This window comes from Suncus etruscus, chromosome 1 (assembly GCF_024139225.1).
Source record: "Suncus etruscus isolate mSunEtr1 chromosome 1, mSunEtr1.pri.cur, whole genome shotgun sequence".
NCBI classification, from domain to species: Eukaryota; Metazoa; Chordata; class Mammalia; order Eulipotyphla; family Soricidae; genus Suncus; species Suncus etruscus.
Window position 1 is genome coordinate 110,694,038 of NC_064848.1, and position 19,699 is coordinate 110,713,736.

General features: G+C 33.8%; 1 protein-coding gene across 2 annotated transcripts in view; it reads left to right on the forward strand.

Annotated features, from left to right (window-relative positions):
• The window catches only part of MAGI2 (membrane associated guanylate kinase, WW and PDZ domain containing 2), a 1,487,205-nt gene that overhangs the window by 1,269,912 nt on the left and 197,594 nt on the right, over positions 1-19,699 (forward strand). The window lies entirely within an intron of this gene.

The window sequence follows — 19,699 nt, forward strand, 5'->3', positions numbered from 1 at the left end:
AATACCACCACAGCATTGCTTACATTGATGAGGGATTTGTAATTGTTAATGTTGTTTGGGTTTGGAGCCAGGCCCAGCAATGCTCAAATCTTAATCCTGGCTTTGTGCCTGGATTAATCTTAAACCTAGCTCTGGATGACTCCTGGTCAGCGAGGGAAAATATATGGGATACACAGCCAGTCAGTCACCTGTAAGGTAAATGTCCAACCTTCTATACTGTCACTCTGACCTTCAAAACTGATGTATTGGTGCTGGAGCTAATAGTACAGTGGGTAGGGCATTTGCCTTGTATGCAGCTGATGCGGGTTCAGTCCTTGGCATCCCATGTGATATCCTGAGACTGTCAGGAGTGATTCCTGACTGCAGAGCCAGGAGTAATCCCTGAGCACAACCAGATGTAGTGCAAACCCCTCCCTCCAAAAAAGACTGATCTTTCATTGAATAACTGAATATTATAGTAGCCAAGTTGGCACATCAAAACTAACAGTTTCTGAAAACAAACAAAAACTTTACACACTTAAACTTGTGTTCCAATGTCTAATTTCTTTCCCTAAGGAAATTTGTAATCATCTAGATCCCAAACTGTAAATCCCAAAACAAGGAGTTTAATTAGTCACAGAAATAATTTGAATTATAATCTTTTGCTCATTTAAATTAGTAGAGCAATTTATTAGACACTTGTTCTTTGTTACTAAACAACTTATTCTCTTTGTCCCAGTGCAGAACAGCAGTGGCACAAAATTACTAATTCATGGTGCTTTAGTAGAAATGCTAGGAAATCATAAAAGAAAAGGCAAGTTTTGCTTTGTGTTTGTTTGCTTGTTTGTTTTTTTCTTGAACATTATTATCCAAAAGCCACCATATCTATATTCACTGGATATATTTTCTTTAGATAGTTCCTTTTTCTTTAAATGTATGGTTACCAACTTTTAAATTTAGCAATGTTCTTGAGCTCTAATTTTCATGACCTTGTACTGGACTGAAAAACAAACAGTTTTCTATAATACTATGTTACTCATAATTTTTTATATTTTCTCTTTTGCTTTGTTGAATACTTTTGTGAGCACTGGTATTTTCTGGTACTTCACTGAAATGCTGAAGAAGAATCATGCATTTATTTATAATTTATTTATAATTGATAAGGATATTTTTGCTAGTTTGAATTATAGTTCCCAGTATTTTAAGATTAGGAACTATGTGTGAGTCATTTTTTCATATCTACTAGTCAATTCTATATGTGGTAGAAACATATTTCTTGAGTGGATGATAAACATCAAATTTATTTCATTTTAATTAAAAACTGCTAACCTAATCTGAATTATTCTAACTGATCCATGCTAATTAAAACTCATCAAAGTAAAATGAGTAAAAATAGAAATAACTAAGATTTGGGACTTATTTTCTATCCCAAATACCTCTTTCCACACAAATAAAATACCTGATCTTGGGTAGAATTTTCATTAACAATCAACAAATTTTAAAATAACCATTTTATTATCAAATGAGATAATAGTAACTAATTGAGACTTAATTAAAGTATTACTGCCAGAAAATCATTTAAATATGAAATTCATAGTGAAATAACAAAGACGTTTAAATGAAGTTCAGTACCTAGTTTTAATAGCGAACTAAGCATTCTGGCTAACTCTTGCTTCTATAAGTCCTCTTTCTTCTCACAAGAATATATTCAACAGAAATCAGAGTTTAGACTCTTATGTCATGAATTTTTATATACACTAATTAACAGTATCTTACAAATAGCAACGTTAAATTTTTAGATAGTTCTCTAGTTTTTAAGGCATTGGCAAGATGGATGTGTTTCATAGTCATGGGATTTACAAGCTATATCTTAACTACATTTATCTTTTGCTTGTGCTTATATAATGAAATAGTATGTCACACTATTATTAAAATAATATTGAAATAGTTCTAATTTTAAAAATCAAACTAGGAGAAAAATTTTGCCTAATCAAAAAAATAATTAAATGAAATAGTAGTAAACTTTATATTGTCTTTACCTTTGTCAAAAATAAATTAAAAACTACAAATTCTGCCTCTTAACTTTAATATTCCTCCACACAGTAGATAGATACCTTGTCATTTTTGAAATGATAATTGCATGTTTAGCAGGTGAATAAATTAAAAAACCTGCAATCAGAGCCATGGGGAAAAATGAAACTAAGACAAAAATTAAGATGAAGTCATTTCAGAGCAGAAAATATTTGATCTACTTTCCTATCCTTTCAGAGCTAATTCTGAATTTCAATTGATTTTTTAAATCCTGACTCAAATATTTTATGCTGAAGGAACCTCTAAACGATTTGCCAGCAGATTTTTGATGTAGTAATAAATATTTATGATGTACTTGCTATATTTTTATATTATCCATTAACTAAATATTAGATATCTGACTTCCATAGAACAGTAATTAGGGATGTGAAGTATAACTATAGGCTTTCCCTGTATTGGTTTCATGAATAGAGTTTGAAGTAGAAATGTGAGGCTGGGGATGTGGCTCAGCAGTAGAACACTTGCCTTGCACCCTGAGCTCAATACTTGGAACTACAGAATGAAAATGAAGAAAAATGCCATGCCCTCAATAGTCATTGATTATTATTTATATTGAGAAGTGAGCATATTTTCATAACTAAAATAAAGTTGAAAGCACCCACAAAAGTAGCCACAATTGATATTATATGTCTATTTAAGACCCAGTAATGCCTTCCTTGACAGTTAAGTTATGAACCATTGGTCCTTCCATGCTTAGGTCCTTTAAAACTATCCAACTTGCTAGGTTTGTAGCTCAGCATTAGAATGTTTGCTTAGTTTGTGTGAAGTCCTGAGATTTTTCCCCAGAATTCAGCACTACTAAAATTATCTAACCTCGTTCCAATTTATTGGAATACACATACTGTTTAGAATAAACATCTTAAAATATTTTTGTTGTTATTTATTAGATAGTTATGTACTCAAAGTTATTTCTTTTAATAGTAACTTGATATTTTTGACTTTGACTTGTTTTGATTTCTTTCCCTCAATTTTAACAGTTTTTCTAGCCCATTTATTTATGATTAATTAGACCAAGGACATAGCTCCCTGGTAGAATGCAGGCCTTGTATGTATGAAACCCTAGGTTCAATCCTATCAAATATCAAATATCAAAAAATCAAAATAATATCAAAAATAAAAACACACATTTGCAAATGAGTAATAATAACCTAAGTTTTAAGCCATGCCAAGTAGATAAACTGGATCTTGAAATTTTATAAATATACATAGATAATACCCATATAGTTATAAGATAATCATAAAAGTAACTGAATTTTTGTAGCGCTAAGACAATTCTGGCACTTGTTTATTATAATACTTCTATAAATTATGACCACTTATATAAAATGGGAACAATTTTTTTCCATCAAGTTATTTCAAGGAGTAAATGACATAAAAATCTCTAAAATGACTTGTAGAGTTCTTGGATATAACTTTTTTGTTCTTAGTGCATACATAGTAGCTGTAATTATAGTTCGAAGTTTTTGTCATTATTCCTTAGAACAATGTATTTATTTCGAGGAGAATCTCTGAAGAACTATTTCTGCATTATCTAGACCAAGTAGATTGATACTATATAAAAATTTTATATATATATATATATGTCTTAATAGAGACTGTAAAACTTTTACTTGCAATGAGCTGGAGAGATGGTACTTGCCTTGCATGTAACTAAGTGAGGCACTTGCATATGACGTTAGGAGCTGTGACGTGGGTTCAAATGTCAAATGTACTACATATGGTTCACAAATGACTCTTGAGCACTGAGTCAGGAATAAGTCCTGAATACTATCAGACATTATGCAAATATGTCTGATAAAATAAAATAAACCATAAATAAAGTAAATTTTAATAACCCATGTTTCCTAAACTATTAAATTAAAAGGAAATAAAATTTTATTTACTTGCAATTTATAAATCTGGGTCTATATGGCTTTAATTTGCATTTACTATAATTACTATAATTTGCAACAACTTGAAATAAAGTGCCATTCAGGGCATAAGGCATCTGCCTTGTTCACACTAGACTAGGATGGACTGCAGTTAGATTCCCCTAGCGTCCCATATGGTCCCCCAAGCCAGAAGCCATTTCTGAGCAAATAGCCAGGAGTAACCCCTTAATATCACCGGATGTGCCCTATGACTCCCCCCCAAAAAAAAGAAATAAAGTGCCATTAATATAATTATAAAGTCGTTACTAGATTTACATTAAAAGGCAAGAAACTTGGAGTTCAGAGGGATAGTACAGGAAATAAGTCATTTACTTTGCATATGACTGTAGAGGACAAGATCCTGATTTGAATCTCCAACACTACATATGGACCCCTAAGCTCAGGTCAGTCCTGAGCACAAATCTAGAAATTTCCCCCTATGCACTAACAGATAAAGTGAAAATCCCCCAAATTAGCAAAAACAAAAGCAAGGAACTCTCATTGCTTCTAATAAATTTGATCAGAGTTTAAAATGTGTTTTCACCCTTAAGTGAAAAAATTAGTATTTAAACATGTATATCACTTACGTGTATATTTAATAGTGGTAGCAGAGAGAAGGAACAATTAAAACTCTTTAATAATGATTATGCTAAATTATTCCCAGGTTTAATGTGGGTCTACTTGTGACACTGGGAACAACAAGGAATTAGAATGCTTTTCTCAGGTCATTTATTTGTTGTATCTGATAATAAAATGATCTCCTATCATCTGCAAGGAAATTTCATAATTTTCAAAAGCATTTTAACAAGTGATATTACTCATCCCCAAAAGGATCTGTATAGAGAATCTAGCATAGAGAGTCTAGCAATGAAACATAGGCCCTATGGAGAAAGTCCTAGATGTTTGATACTATAAGATAACATATTGATTTCCTGTTCTCTCCACATATATCAAAGAGATAATAACCATTTATCTGTGAATTCCAAAAATTCAGTGCTGCCAAGACAAAATTTTGTCTTCCCTTTTGCCATGTGTTCATGGGATTTTTAATTGGCAATCTTTGGTGTATATGGTCCAAGAGCAGACTGACTTCTTGGTACTTGTGTAAAATATTGCTCTTTCAGAAACTGAAATTGGAAATAAAAGTGTCCAAGTCTGAATGATCAAAGTCTGTCAGAGAAGATTCACATCTGCCAAGTCTGTTTCCCTCTTAACAAGTTAGAAGGGCTCGTCAAACCTTGGACCAGTGTGTAGCCAATATACAGTCGCTTTTTTAGCACAGCACATTTGTTCTTTCTGCCAGTCATTTTATGAGGCTCAGCAACTTGATGCTGCACCAGTTTAGAGATCCATATGGGAGAAATATTCTAGCAGCTACTGTTTCAGCCAGGCAGCAGGGGCTTTGTGATTTTTTTCACATAAAGAGAGTGAAGAAGTAAATCAACATAACCTATTATCTTACACTTCCAGTTAAGGGTTGCTGATTGGCAGCTGAAGCACTCGGCAGAACACTACAGAAATCCAGAAATATCACATAGGATATTTGAGATCTAAGGAAGAGTGTTTCCTTGACTGCGCATTCTCACCAAATGGCATTCTCCTGCCCCCAGTCTAGATACTTAAGACTGTCACCCACTTCACATTGGAGCAAATGGTACATTCTTTTAAGCAATTAAAAGAAACAACTTCACAGAATGTGACCTGGAGTTTGAAATGGTGTCACTTCTGGTTCACATACAAACACATATACTCATTTTGTCTGTCTTTTCTGTCTCTTTCACTCTCTTTCATATAAAATTCACAGTATCAAAAAACTAAATTCTGTTTTTCACTCACTAAAAATACTGCTTCTACCTGTTTTAAGTCTGTAAGTATCTAGGTCAGATAGCAACTTTGCACACAGCACAACACGCGCGCGCGCACACACACACACACACACACACACACACACACACACTCAATCAGCAGAAAGTTGCAGTTTAAAAAAAAAAGAGATCAATCCTTTTCATTCCTCTCCCTGCCAACATGCCTCTACTCCATTCTTACTTCCTACCTATTCCTTTACCCTATGTTACTCATTCTTTTTCTGTCAGAACTACTGGCAACTGAGAGTCCCGGTAGGGTGGAATAGAGTGTTGGAAAGCAGATCAGTGGACAGTTCTGGGCTTCTCCTCATCCAGCTGTGCCCAGCACCACATGGGAGGTTTTGTAGCCATTGATACACAAGATGAAACTGAAGTCAGACATTATGATGGTCATCCTGGCCCCCTGTGTGTCATTTATGTAAAAAAGAATCATGTTTACTCAGTAATGCTTTTTGGAAATAAGTACACTTCTTCTTACTTTCCATATAAAATTATTACTCTTTTCTACAAGTTACTCAGATTTGAGGTTGAAGCACAGTTCTCTATGTGGTTGACCATATTTCTGTGGTACGTTTGACAACTCCGATGTGTTCATGATCCATAAAACAAGAAAATTCTACTGTGCAGTTCTCACCTTGCTCTCATAAACTTTTATGCCCTGCCAGGAGTATTAAGATATTTTAAAATCATTTTGTTTTTATTTTCTTCTAGTGGAATCATAAGTTCTCTTTAAATATAAGAAGTTAATTTCATTTTATAGAGTCCCTTTGATAACATATAATTGGCCTCTTTTCTAAAAGTTTAAAATTCATTACATTGTTTTCAGACAAATGACTAATTCACTGACCGTTTTATATTATTTGGTTCCTGAAATGAGCAGGCTATTTAGAATACTTCTGCTCTTTGCAGCTTTGCAAGGATCAGTTTTCTTCTTCCTTTTTGCATCTTTTCTTAAAGTTTTAATCTGGTGTTTCCTCTTTGCTAGATCAGCAAATAATCAGTGCCTTTAGATTCTCTTACAATGTATTTTCTTTCTCCATTCTAAGGAAGTAAACTGAAAGTATTTAAATAGATCTTACCACTCAATGCCAAACACAAAGAAAATGTAAATAAATTGTCCAACAAATTCACATCTGCCAGAGAATAATTGTTGAATGCATGCTGATTAGGCATAAAAAATTTTAACTAAGTTTTTAATTAGACATCTGCACCAGGTTATACAGTTGAAATTATAAAATGTGATTAAGACTTGTTTTGTTTGGGATTTTTTTAAGTAAGTGGTTATGCCAACATCTTGGTATCTTCCGCCTATAAATAGAATTGGAATCACTGGTTGCTTTTTTCCTCACTGGTTGCTTTAGTAAAAAAAAAAATTCAAAGAAACTTTATTATTAAATTCTCAGAGAATTTCAGTAACCTACTTATCAGATACATTGCCTTTTCAATTTCTTATGCAAAGATAAAACTTACCTTATATTCACCAGTTGAAGCTACTCAAAATCAAATTTTAAGCATTATATTTTTCTGATTTTTTTCCATTTTCCATCAAAATTAAATATATTCCTTATTCTTTTTATCTTGTTTAAACTGAGATTTGTTTTATTATAGTTAGAAGCTATGAGCTATTTTAATTCAAAATTCTCTAAGTTCTCTTCCAAACAGCGTATTTTAGAGGACTGCAGAAAGTGAATTGAGTTATTGTAATAGATTCCCCTGCTTGCAATTATTTGCTTCATCAATTCCTTCCATTAACTTAGCTAATCAAAAGAATACTGCTCCTCATCTCCCAACTTTTATATTTAGGAATTAAGACTATTTTACCCAGTGTTCTGACTGATATGATTTGAGGTACACAAAAATCTCCAAGTAAAATATGTCCTGATTCATTGAAATTGTTAATATTGTGGAAAGCCAATCATCAGTGTGACTTTAGCAAACTTTATTTCTCTTAGGCTTGGTTTCTAGATGCATAAAGTACAAATAACAATGCTACCTCATTTGTATTTTGTCAGGTTGGGTAAGATAAAAGTTAAAAATGCCAAAAAAATATTAAATATATTAAAATGATCACTATAATCAGAGAAATTCTAGATTTAGTTAATGAGGTTTAGTGAACTGAAGAATTAGCATTTAGTAAGAAATAATTCATAATGAATACAAATATTCAGAAATATGGTAAAAATGTGAATCTCACTCAAAGAATGATTTAACAGAGGAACAAACTGATAGGAACAAAGCAAGGGAGAGGGAATAAACATAGCCTGGGTAAGCGTTACCTGAAGCTTGGGCTAATGGAAGTACAGTTGGTAGGGGAAAGGCAGGAGAAGATGAAAATATACTGAGAACCTACAAAGCTCTGCCAGATAATTGGAACTCAATGTTCTCCCTGAGAAAGCAGGCACTGAAGGGTGTTAAATAGAACATAAGAGAGTATGCTATGGACAATGATTTGATAGATAAGCCAGTAGAAGGCAGTGCCAGTACTCCAGCCACAAACAGTAATTGCTTTGGCTAACAAAACATTTGCATACTCTTGATTCCAGAGGGGGAATTTATTAGCAATCATAGGTATCCCAAAAGGTCAAAATGGGTTAAGATTAAGGAATCCCATAATCCCACAGGCTCTCTGATTCATGGCATATGCTAGACTTTCCTTTCCTCCTTCTTTTGTCTCCCCTTCTCTGCTGATACTCAGAAAGCTCAGCTAACAAATAGATGCAGGAAAGATGTTAAAGTCCTGCTCTCAGTAGCAGAAATATAAAAGAGAGGAATTGATTGAAAATATAGTGGGAAGCATTGCTGAAAGGAAGAGACTGGTGACAGGACGGTTTTTGAACTATAATCCTAAAAGCCAATCATGTATAACTTTGTAATTCACCTCAAATTAATTAAATAATTAATAATAATAGAAAAGAAAAAGAAAATAGAGTAGCTAAGTAGTAGAATACAAAGGCTTAGAATATTTGATAGAATAAAATGTCTTCTCTTTTATAACATGGTACCTAAATCTTGTTAGTACTTGAACATACTAAATTTTTGCTGAAAAATTAATAAATGACTATAAGGTGGGCCCAGAGCTGTGTTGATAGCGCTAAGTGTCATAGGCATATTAGGCATCAGAGGACAAACATCATTCTCTCAAATTGGTATTCTTTCTTTTATGCCACATTTAGTTTTATAATGTTAATTTTTAAATGGTTAAAACATCTTTTGAACTAATGATAAGGTGAATAACTTTATTCATCTTATTTTCATTCAATCATGTTTATAATTTGTAATTAAGAAATAATAGATAGACATCCACCTATTATAACTTCTATAACTTAAGTATTTCTTGTTTGCATTTCTGGATCATTTGATGGGTGTCTACAGTAATTTAAAGACATTTTAAACATGTGATAGACATGTTTAAAGTTAGTAGAATCATGGTAAGTTCTAATACCTTTAAGATGGAATTCTCCACTTAGCTACATTTTTAGATAAATTTTACTCCAAAGAGTCAATTTTGGAATTTTAGAAACCTCTTTAAATTATTTCAGTTGATGTATTTTCTGACCCTTTTGAGAATAGAGAGAAAAAATCTTGATTTTTATGAAAAAAATAAGGAAAATCCCTGGCATCAGGAACACAAAACCCTATAACAGGTTCACCAGGGAGAACCAAAGAAGATAAGATCAAGACCTTACATTTTGCAATTTGTGCCATGGTTTAGAACATGTGTGTGATCTTTCATCTACCTACAAATCCCATTCCTGCTTTTCTCTTGTCTCAGATGTGGTCTTGTCCATAAGATTCCTCTAGCCTCACCATATTGTGTTTACTCGCCAGAGGGGTATGAGGAATCCAATGACACCTCCATGAGGCTTTGATCTTCCTTATTGGTATACTGTACTTTAAGATATAGGGGAAACATGTCTGTTCTCTCAAATTTTTGTGAGCACACTATCAAATCATCAAAATTCAACAGTTTCTTGTTATTCTCCCTTATTCTTAAGATATATTTGCTTGTAATCTTAATTTTTTTTAATATATATGGTTCTCTGGGGAGAACATGGCTTAAGGTTTTTGGCTTATGTATCATTGACTCTAATTGAACTCTAACATGGTCCTATGTCAGGTTGCATATGCAAATGGTTCCCCAATCATCAACTAGACTGATCCTTGATCAAAGAGCCAGAAGTAACCCCTAGAACACAGAGCAAGAAATTGTACCTAAATACCACAGGGCATGGCCGATAAATAAAAATATGTTATTTTGTAAAAGAACATTTAATATGTGTATTTTCATGTGTAGCATTATGATAGTGCTTTACCATTCACAGAACATTTTCACAATGTATCTTTCTTATAAGGTAGATAGAACGGTTCATTTTTCTCTACTAAATAGACGAGAAACTTATTCAAAGAACAACACAAGGAAAAGCAGCTTAATTTCTAATTGTCTACATACCACAGTGATTCACTTGGAGATTAAATTTTATCAAGAGTAATTATTTTCAATTTCATTTAAATGGTGAATGGCACACCCTCTAGAGTACACGTCAAAATATATTATGTTTGTGGGTATTGTAGAAGAGCAAAAATAGGTAGTCAATATTATAATAAAATTCTCAATTGTAATACAATTATACATTATTATTTTTATTATTATTATGAGCAAACAAACAAAAACTTCATAAAATAAAGATTTTCAGATCTTATTAGCTGGAGGGGAAACCAAAAATAGTAACTTCAATGTAGAGTGCATGTAATAGATGGTGTGGGAATAGCTAAGTTATTTCCCTTTTATCAAAAATCTATATGACTTGGGAAAATAGAAATTAGATACACTAAAAGCAGTAGATTTTATTATAAAGTATACTTATTTTCCTCTGACTAAATGTTTCAGTTATTTTAATGATTCATCCTACTTACCAAAGGAGTTCTCAAAGCAATTGCAGTATTCTAAACCTTTGTGTATGTAGAAAATTTGGAAAAGCTAGAAACATCTCACACACACACAAAAGAAATCTGAGATGAATTAGTAGTCACAAACATGATTTAGAGCAATCTTATGGAAATATTAAATAGGTTATTTTGAAGAGGTGAATTATGAGTAAATTAGAAGGAAGTCAGATATAGATTGTGCACAAGAAACTAGAGGCACAGAACCATTCTTATAAAAGGCAACAGTGAATGGCAAATTGTGAAATGTGAATAATAAAGATGCCTACATCATAAGAATGGCAATGTATTGGATGGTAAAGCTGCAAAGACTGTTGACAAAGAGTCTTAAACACTAGATCTTAAGTAGTTGAACTTAATCAAGGACACTATAGAATGAAACCGAAGTGCAATTATTTTATTGTGGTTGACAGAGGTAAATAGCAAATAGTGAGGGGATTAAACAGGAAGATTTTGCGGTCCACAGTGACTCAAAGGGTGTGGGAGCAGAGGAGAGAAGAATAAAAAGAAATCCATTTTAAGCAAAGCCTTATGAAGTATGCCCCCATGTTATGTGAAATGAAAGTATCCAAGATGATTCCATGTTTTTATTTCTATAGCTAAGAAAGGTATCAGTCATCTTAGAATATTTTCTCACACAAACTAGCAGTTTTAAAGCTCCTCCTTCAACAGCCTCATTCTTCATTTACACTTTAAAATCATGTAACTGAGAATCTGGCATTATGAGACAAGCCTTCTGAGAAAATCAGATTCATCAGTCACAGCAAATTTGACCAATAACCTTAAAATAAGCAGCTCTAAAGTAATCTATCCTCAATATGGACTAAAATGAATGTTCATATAAGATACAATCCTGAAATGTTTCAGGCATTTTAGCAATACTAGTATGTATTTGACTTTCAAAATATGAATCATCCTACTTTTATGGTTAGCTTTCCTTTGGTAAATGTAAAGCATTTAAAAGTATGATTTCATTCTCACCGTAGCCCTACAAAAGAGGAAATGGAAAAGATAGTTTAATTGCCATTTTATGAAAGAATAAACTAAGAAATGAAGAAATTAAGTGACTTTTTCCCCAACTCTCCTTCTTAAGAAGGACATCAGGGTTATAGCTGAAGCCAATTTTTCAAAGCATGGCTCATTCTATGCTCTTAAGCTCAAGCTATCCTAGGATTTGGCCTGGCATCATTGGATGATATATACTATGTAGCTCATTTTTTATTTTATAGTATATAAGAAGCATTCACATAGACTCTATAAATATCCCACCCAATCAGTTATATGCGAACAATCAGCTGTTTGCTTACATCTTTCTCTATTACTTTTGACATGATCTGTGCACCAACATTTCATTTGGGGGGGGGGGGCTTACACCCAGTAGCACTCAGAGGTTACTCCTGGCTCTGCACTCAGGAATTACTCCTGGCAGTCTCAGGGGAACACATAGAATGCCAGAGATTGAACCCAGGTCAGCCATGTGCAAGGCAGATGCTGTCCCCACTATGCTATCATTCTATTCCCTTAACTAGTTTTTAATATAGACAGCTGAGAATCATAAAGTTATTAGATGATATACCCCTCTAACTAAATAATCATCTTCTAGGTACAGATACATTTTGTTTATTCATCAAAATAATGTTACAGGGTCCTTTTTCACATGCTTGATTGATATCCTGTAAAATCCCTACGATGCAAATGTTCATAAATTTTAAAAGTCTGTCTTATTAAGAACCCCAGAGTTCTCATTTCATTTCTAAATAGTGAGATTACATTAAAACTCAAAAATAAATAACATTAATCACTATGATTCAAATATCTACTCTTTAGACCTGGCAGGGATCCTTGAGAGCTTTTGAACATTAGCCTTAATTCCTTTTTTCTATAAATTTCTGGCTGAGAAGAGGGAAGGATAAGGTATGGTTAGGGACTATGGGACTTGTTAACACTGATTAAAGTTAGGCAAAGCTTTAGAATAAAATGGTATTTGCTACATTCCTGCCTTTTACTTTACCACTCAGAAACCCATGTCTATTCTTTATTATACCTGTGATGGGAATATCTTAGTATAATTGTTCTGATTTTATTGAGAGATATAACCAAAAACAGATGATAATTACTAAAATAGCAATCATCTCAAATAACAATTTATAGCATGCAAACTCTTTACCTGCGTGATTTCATTTGCTGTTTTCCATAGAGCAGTAAGTTGGTACTATGATTGTTCCTCATTACTTGTGAAGAATGTGTCACAGTGGATTTAAGTTGGTTTTGAAAGTCATATCACTTATAAGTGATACAGCTGGAAATATGACTCATGTCTTTTGACTTTCTATTCAAGTAATGTCTGCAGTGCAAGGAAGCCCCCGAAATGGAATAAAATGCCTAGAGAAATAGCTCAGTGAACTACTGGAATGTATGTGCTAGACCTCACATTTGTAATCTTACTGCACATCCCTCACCAGAACTGACAGGTGGCTCCCTAGCACTATTAGAAGTGGCTAGGGTAGTACCTGACTATCCTTGCCCCCACACTCCACCAAAATTAAAGGGACCAGGAAAACATGTTAAAACACAAAACATAAACCAGTGATAATAGCATATATCAAAAATAGTGGGAAAAATATCTATTGGCGGGGTTGTGTTAAGAAAGGGTTTCTCATCCACTGCTGATGGGAATGCTACTGAGTTCAACCCCTTTAGAAAACTGTATGGACGGTGCTCAGTAAATTCAAAATTGAGCTGCCATATGACCCAGCAATCCAACTCTTAGACATCTAGTCCCAGGACAGAAAAAAGAAACATTCATTCAAAAGGAAGTATGCACAGCACTATTTATTTTCTTCCAGCCTTTGATTTTGAGTCTATGTTTGTTTTGACTATTCAGGTGTGTTTCTTTTAGGCAGCACAAGGTTGGATTTATCTTTTTGATCCATTTAGCCACTTTGTGTCTCTTCATTGGTGCTTTTAGTCCATTGACATTGAGGGAGATGATTGTCATGGGATTTAATGTCATCTTTGTGTATAAGTTTGGTGTGTCTGTTGGTCTGTCTTGTCTTAAAGTAGACCTTACAGTTTTTCCTTCAAGGCTGGTTTTGCATCTGTAAAGTTTCTGAGGTGTTGCTAATTCATGAAACTATATATCTTTCCTTCAAACCTGAACGTGAGTTGGGCTGGGTGCAGTATTCTAGATGAAGCCTCCATTTCATTCAGTCTTGTCACAATATCCCACCACTGTCTTCTGGCCTTGAGAGCTTCTTGTGACAGGTCTGCTGTAAATCTTAAGGATGCTCCTTTGAATGAAATTACTCTTTTTGATCTTGTTGCTTTCAATATTCTATCTCTATCTGTGGGATTCATCATTGTGATGAGGATGTGTCTTGTATTTTTCTTCAGGTCTCTTTTAGCTGGTACTTTTCGTGCATGCAGGATTTATTGCATGCAGTCTTTAGCTCTGGGAGTTTCTCTGTGATGATGTCTTTGACTGTTGATTCTTCCTGGAGATCTCCTTCCTGGGCCTCTGGGACTCCAATGATTCTTATGTTGTTTTTGTTGAGTTTATCAAAGATTTCTATTTTCATTTGTTCACATTCCTTAAGTATTTTTTTTTTCATTGTCTGATCATTTGCCTTAAGGTTCTTTTCCAGTCTCTTCTGTTGTATGGAGTTATTTTGCATTTCATCTTTCAGTTCACTGATTCTGTCCTCAGCTGCTGTTACTTTGTTGAAGAGGCTTTCCGTTGATGTTTCCAGTTCAGCTACTGTGATTTTTAGATCTGTTATTTCAGTTTGGAGTTTTCTGATTTCTGTCTTTGTGTTCTTTCTGTTCAGCTAGAGCTATGTTTTCTTTGATTTCCATGATGATACTCCATATTTCTATTCTAAACTCCTTATCTGAGAGATTAATTAGATGGTTGGTATTTTTAGATCATCAGAGCTATCATCTTCATTTTCTGTGCATAATGTTTGCCTGCAAGGCTTCCCCATTGTCACACTTGTACTGTGATTTTTTTCCTGCATATTATGGTGGGGTTCATTAGTTAGAAAGAGTGTGCGGCCACGAAGCAGAGTGGCTGTGCTCTTCTGGAGCCTCTAGGAGACAGTTTTTGCTGGGCCCTTCTGGCCCTCTCAGGAGAGCTTCAGGAGACAGAAGAAAAGAGAAACATGCAAAGCCGACAGGTGCCCTCAGCAAACCACTATTTATTGCAGCACTCAGTACAATAGCTAAAACTTGGAATCAACTTAGATGTTCAGTAATAAAAAAGTGAATCATGAAGATGTGGTACATATATGCAATGTAATACTACATAGCTGTAAGAAATGATGCAATCAAAAAAAGAAATGATGCAATCATGCAATTTTCAGCAACATAGATGAAATTGGAAGATATTATTTTAAACTAAGTAAGCCAGAAGAAGGATAAATATAGGATAAATACCACTTATATGTGGTATTTAGAATAACTGCATGAAAAATGTAATGGTCCAAATGAGAGTTGTCTCGAATACTCTTGGCCTTTGAGCAGAATGAAGAGAAGAAAAGAAACATAAATATGAAAGGATGAGGCCAGAGACTGAGCAGTTTCATGTGCATTGGTGGAGGAAAATAAAACATAACTAAATATCCAAACCAAAGTCAACAACAATGGAATCAAGATACCCAAACTCTATAAATCTAAACTTTAAATGGGCCTGTTATATTGCAGGATGGGGGCAAAGAGTGGTGGTTGGGATACTCTCCGGGAACATGGTGGAGGGAGGTTGACACTGATGGTGGAATTGGCCCTTATTCATTATATGTCTGAAACCCAATTATGAAGGACTTTGTAAATCGCAATGGATTTAATAAAATTAATTAAATACATATTTAAAAATAATTTTAAAAACACAAAACAAACCTAGTCTAGTCAACTTTGAAAAACAATGAATATGCTTGAATACTCAGAAAATGTTCCCCAGAGATACAACCATCTAATTTTTGATAAAGGAGCAGGAAATCCTAAATGGAGCAGGGAAAGCCTCTTCAACAAGTGGTGTTGGCACAATTGGATAGCCACTTGCAAAAAATTAAACTTAGACCCCCACCTAACATCATGTACAAAGGTAAAATCCAAATGGATTAAAGACCTCGATATCAGCCCCAAAACCATAAGATATATAGAACAGCACATAGGCAAAACACTCCAGGACATTACAGGCATCTTCAAGGAGGAAACTGCACTCTCCAAGCAAGTGAAAGCAGAGATTAACAGATGGGAATATATTAAGCTGAGAAGCTTCTGCACCTCAAAGGAAATAGTGCCCAGGATACAAGAGCCACCCACTGAGTGGGAGAAACTATTCACCCAATACCCATCAGATAAGGGGCTAATCTCCAAAATATACAAGGCACTGACAGAACTTTACAAGAAAAAAACATCTAACCCCATCAAAAAATGGGGAGAAGAAATGAACAGACACTTTGACAAAGAAGAAATACGCATGGCCAAAAGACACATGAAAAAATGTTCCACATCACTAATCATCAGGGAGATGCAAATCAAAACAACGATGAGATACCACCTCACACCCCAGAGAATGGCACACATCACAAAGAATGAGAATAAACAGTGTTGGCGGGGATGTGGAGAGAAAGGAATTCTTATCCACTGCTGGTGGGAATGCTGTCTAGTTCAACCTTTATGGAAAGCGATATGGAGATTCCTCCAAAAACTGGAAATCGAGCTCCCATACGATCCAGCTATACCACTCCTAGGAATATACCCTAGGAACACAAAAATACAATACAAAAACCCCTTCCTTACACCTATATTCATTGCAGCTCTATTTACCATAGCAAGACTCTGGAAACAACCAAGATGCCCTTCAACAGACGAATGGCTAAAGAAACTGTGGTACATATACACAATGGAATATTATGCAGCTGTCAGGAGAGATGAAGTCATGAAATTTTCCTATACATGGATGTACATGGAATCTATTATGCTGAGTGAAATAAGTCAGAGAGAGAGAGAAAAACGCAGAATGGTCTCACTCATCTATGGGTTTTAAGAAAAATGAAAGACACCCTTGTAATAATAATTTTCAGACACAAAAGAGAAAAGAGCTGGAAGTTCCAGCTCACCTCAGGAAGCTCACCACAAAGAGTGATGAGTTTAGTTAGAGAAATAACTACATTTTGAACTGTCCTAATATTGAGAATGTATGAGGGAAATGTAGAGCCTGTTTAGGGTACAGGCAGGGGTTGGGGGGGGAGGAGGGAGATTTGGGACTTGGGTGATGGGAATGTTGCACTGGTGATGGGTGGTGTTCCTTTTATGACTGAAACCCAAACACAATCATGTATGTAATCAAGGTGTTTAAATAAAAAAAAATTAAAAAAAAAAGAAAAACAATGAATATATGGAATATTTTAGGCAAATTAAACATACATCAGAAATAAAGGGCAACTAAACCTGTAAATGAGATTTTACAGGTTCACCCAAACCAACAATCTGGAAAAGGCCATTAAAACCATGATCACATTCATTAGCTTAATGAAAATTCAAGAAAGTTAGAGATACCATAGAGTGTAAATATAAATCTATTTTGTCAATTGTTTGTCATTATCTAACAAAGTAGCTTATGGTGTACCCTATGCCCAACAATTCTGTGCCAAGGTAGATACCTCATAAGAACTCACCCATCTGGCACCAGGGTCATTGCTGGATTATGTTTAAAGTCAAAGCCAGTTTTGACTAGCAGAATAATAAGTGTTAGTAAGCCATCCAATAAATATGTTGTAGTGAAAATTAATTAACTAGAGGAATAGGTATCAAAATAAATAAATATCAAAGATAGATATATTTTAAGGGGGAATGAATGTGGAAAATACTAATATTTGCAAAAGATTTAAAATAAGCATAATCTATTTTAAGGATTCTTTTAAAATTAAATTGTATTTGGGTCTAACATTAATGGTAGCCTAGCTCTGTTATAGAAATGTAGCATACATGTGAATAACAGACCTCAATGCAAACATCATTTACCTTAAAAAAAAAAAGCCAAGAACTAAGTATAAAGATGAAAAGAGGGCTGCTGCTCAAGAGGCTTCAACTAGTATGCAAACATGGTATCATTAAGCTGGATGGCAACACACAGCTATGTAGTATTCTTTCAGCCTTGTAGTATATGAACTAGAACCTTAATGATTGAAGGCATATGATGAGAAGGAAAACATTCAACTGGATCAGGTCATTCTTACCAAACCAGAAGCCCAGAAAGGAAAAAAAAATGATACTAAAGTGTTCCCTAGCTGCACCAACCTAATGGGATTCATAGTAGCAGAAATTGAATGCCAATTCCCAGTCATTCTTGAATCCTACTTAAATGTCTCTCAGTCTTTATACCAGCATCCCTCCTCATAGATTTCACTGAAAAATGAAAATTCAGCTGACCATTTAGTCTGTCACATTTGCTAGGATCAGTCCTATCCTGGACCCCTGAAAAAATACTTGATTGGTTCTGCTGTCTATATATCTTTAGCACTTTCAAGCTTTTCTCTAGCACTTGGAATAAATATGTTTTGGTTGCAAAGCAGTTATAAATTTTACTCATAGTTTTTAAATGCTTTTAGTGGATAAATCATTTTATAACAAATATTTTACATTAGACTTAAGAAAGGCTTCTATAAAAACAGTGGATTCTGATTTCCAACTGTCATTCATTTGATGTTTGCGTTTTTGTCAAATATGTTTAAGAAAAAAGTCCCTTGCTAGTTGAACTACCCATTTCAGAATTACTTTAATAACTTAATGTCTATTGAGTTACTTATTTGACAATCTGTTAAAAAATAATGTCTTTTCATCCATCCGCAACACATTTTAATTTAAGACAGGTATATCTTACTTTAAAAGTTTAATTCTTAAATTCTATGGTTGATTTTTTAAAGATAATAAAAATTATTCACTTTGTCTAAAGTTAAAATTGTGATACATCTATAAAAATTTAAAATAATTATCTTGAGAAAATATGTTGTCCAAAATTTTAAGAAGAATATGCTGTTCTTCTGAATGGTTTATAATGGCTAGTATGTATTCAAAGAGTTTACACTATTACAGTTTCTAACCTAGGAGTTTTGTAATTATTGTCATTCTTTAAGTAGAGATGACAAATATCTTCTTTTAAAAATATACATAAATGTCAAATTTCCAAAAATAAAAGGATAATTTATGCCAGCTTCAAGTTTGAAAGCTAGGGTCCCAAATCCTTTCCATCTTATTTGAATAACAATTATACCAATAATGACTCACATTTATTGGACACTTATTGTAGCTCAGGCAATGTGCCAAGAAATTTTCTTATATATCTCATTTTATCTTCACAACAATTTACAAATGAGGGCTCAAAGCAGACACTTTCCTGATATCACAGAACTGTCAAGCAGAAGAATCAGGATATGGACTTAGATCCCCCAAATCTGATCATCTTGACTTTGACTTGTGAATACATTCATAAAAAAAACTTTCTATACAGAGAAATGGAATGGAAATTTTCTTCCGCATACAAAATTATATATAATACACTTTCTTTTTCATCCAAAATGTATAACCAATGTTTCCTAATAGTATGAAAATTCTGATAACAAAAGTGTCCTGAGATTGGAAATATAGGAAAAAAAAACCATAGAATATGTGCTGTTTCAAGGTATTAAGTTATTTAACCTTTTATTGCTTAATATAAAGTTGCTTTTGAACTTTAGGAATGATCAAACATCAATTTTTTATCATATAATAATATTTGCTGTAAAACCTATTGTATTTCATCTTGAGTTACCTACAGTGAGTTAAATATTATTCTAATTTTTCTCACTGCTTACTAAGAAACAGCACCTCTTGTCTCCGCAATCTATTTTTCTATGTCAACATTAATTTAAC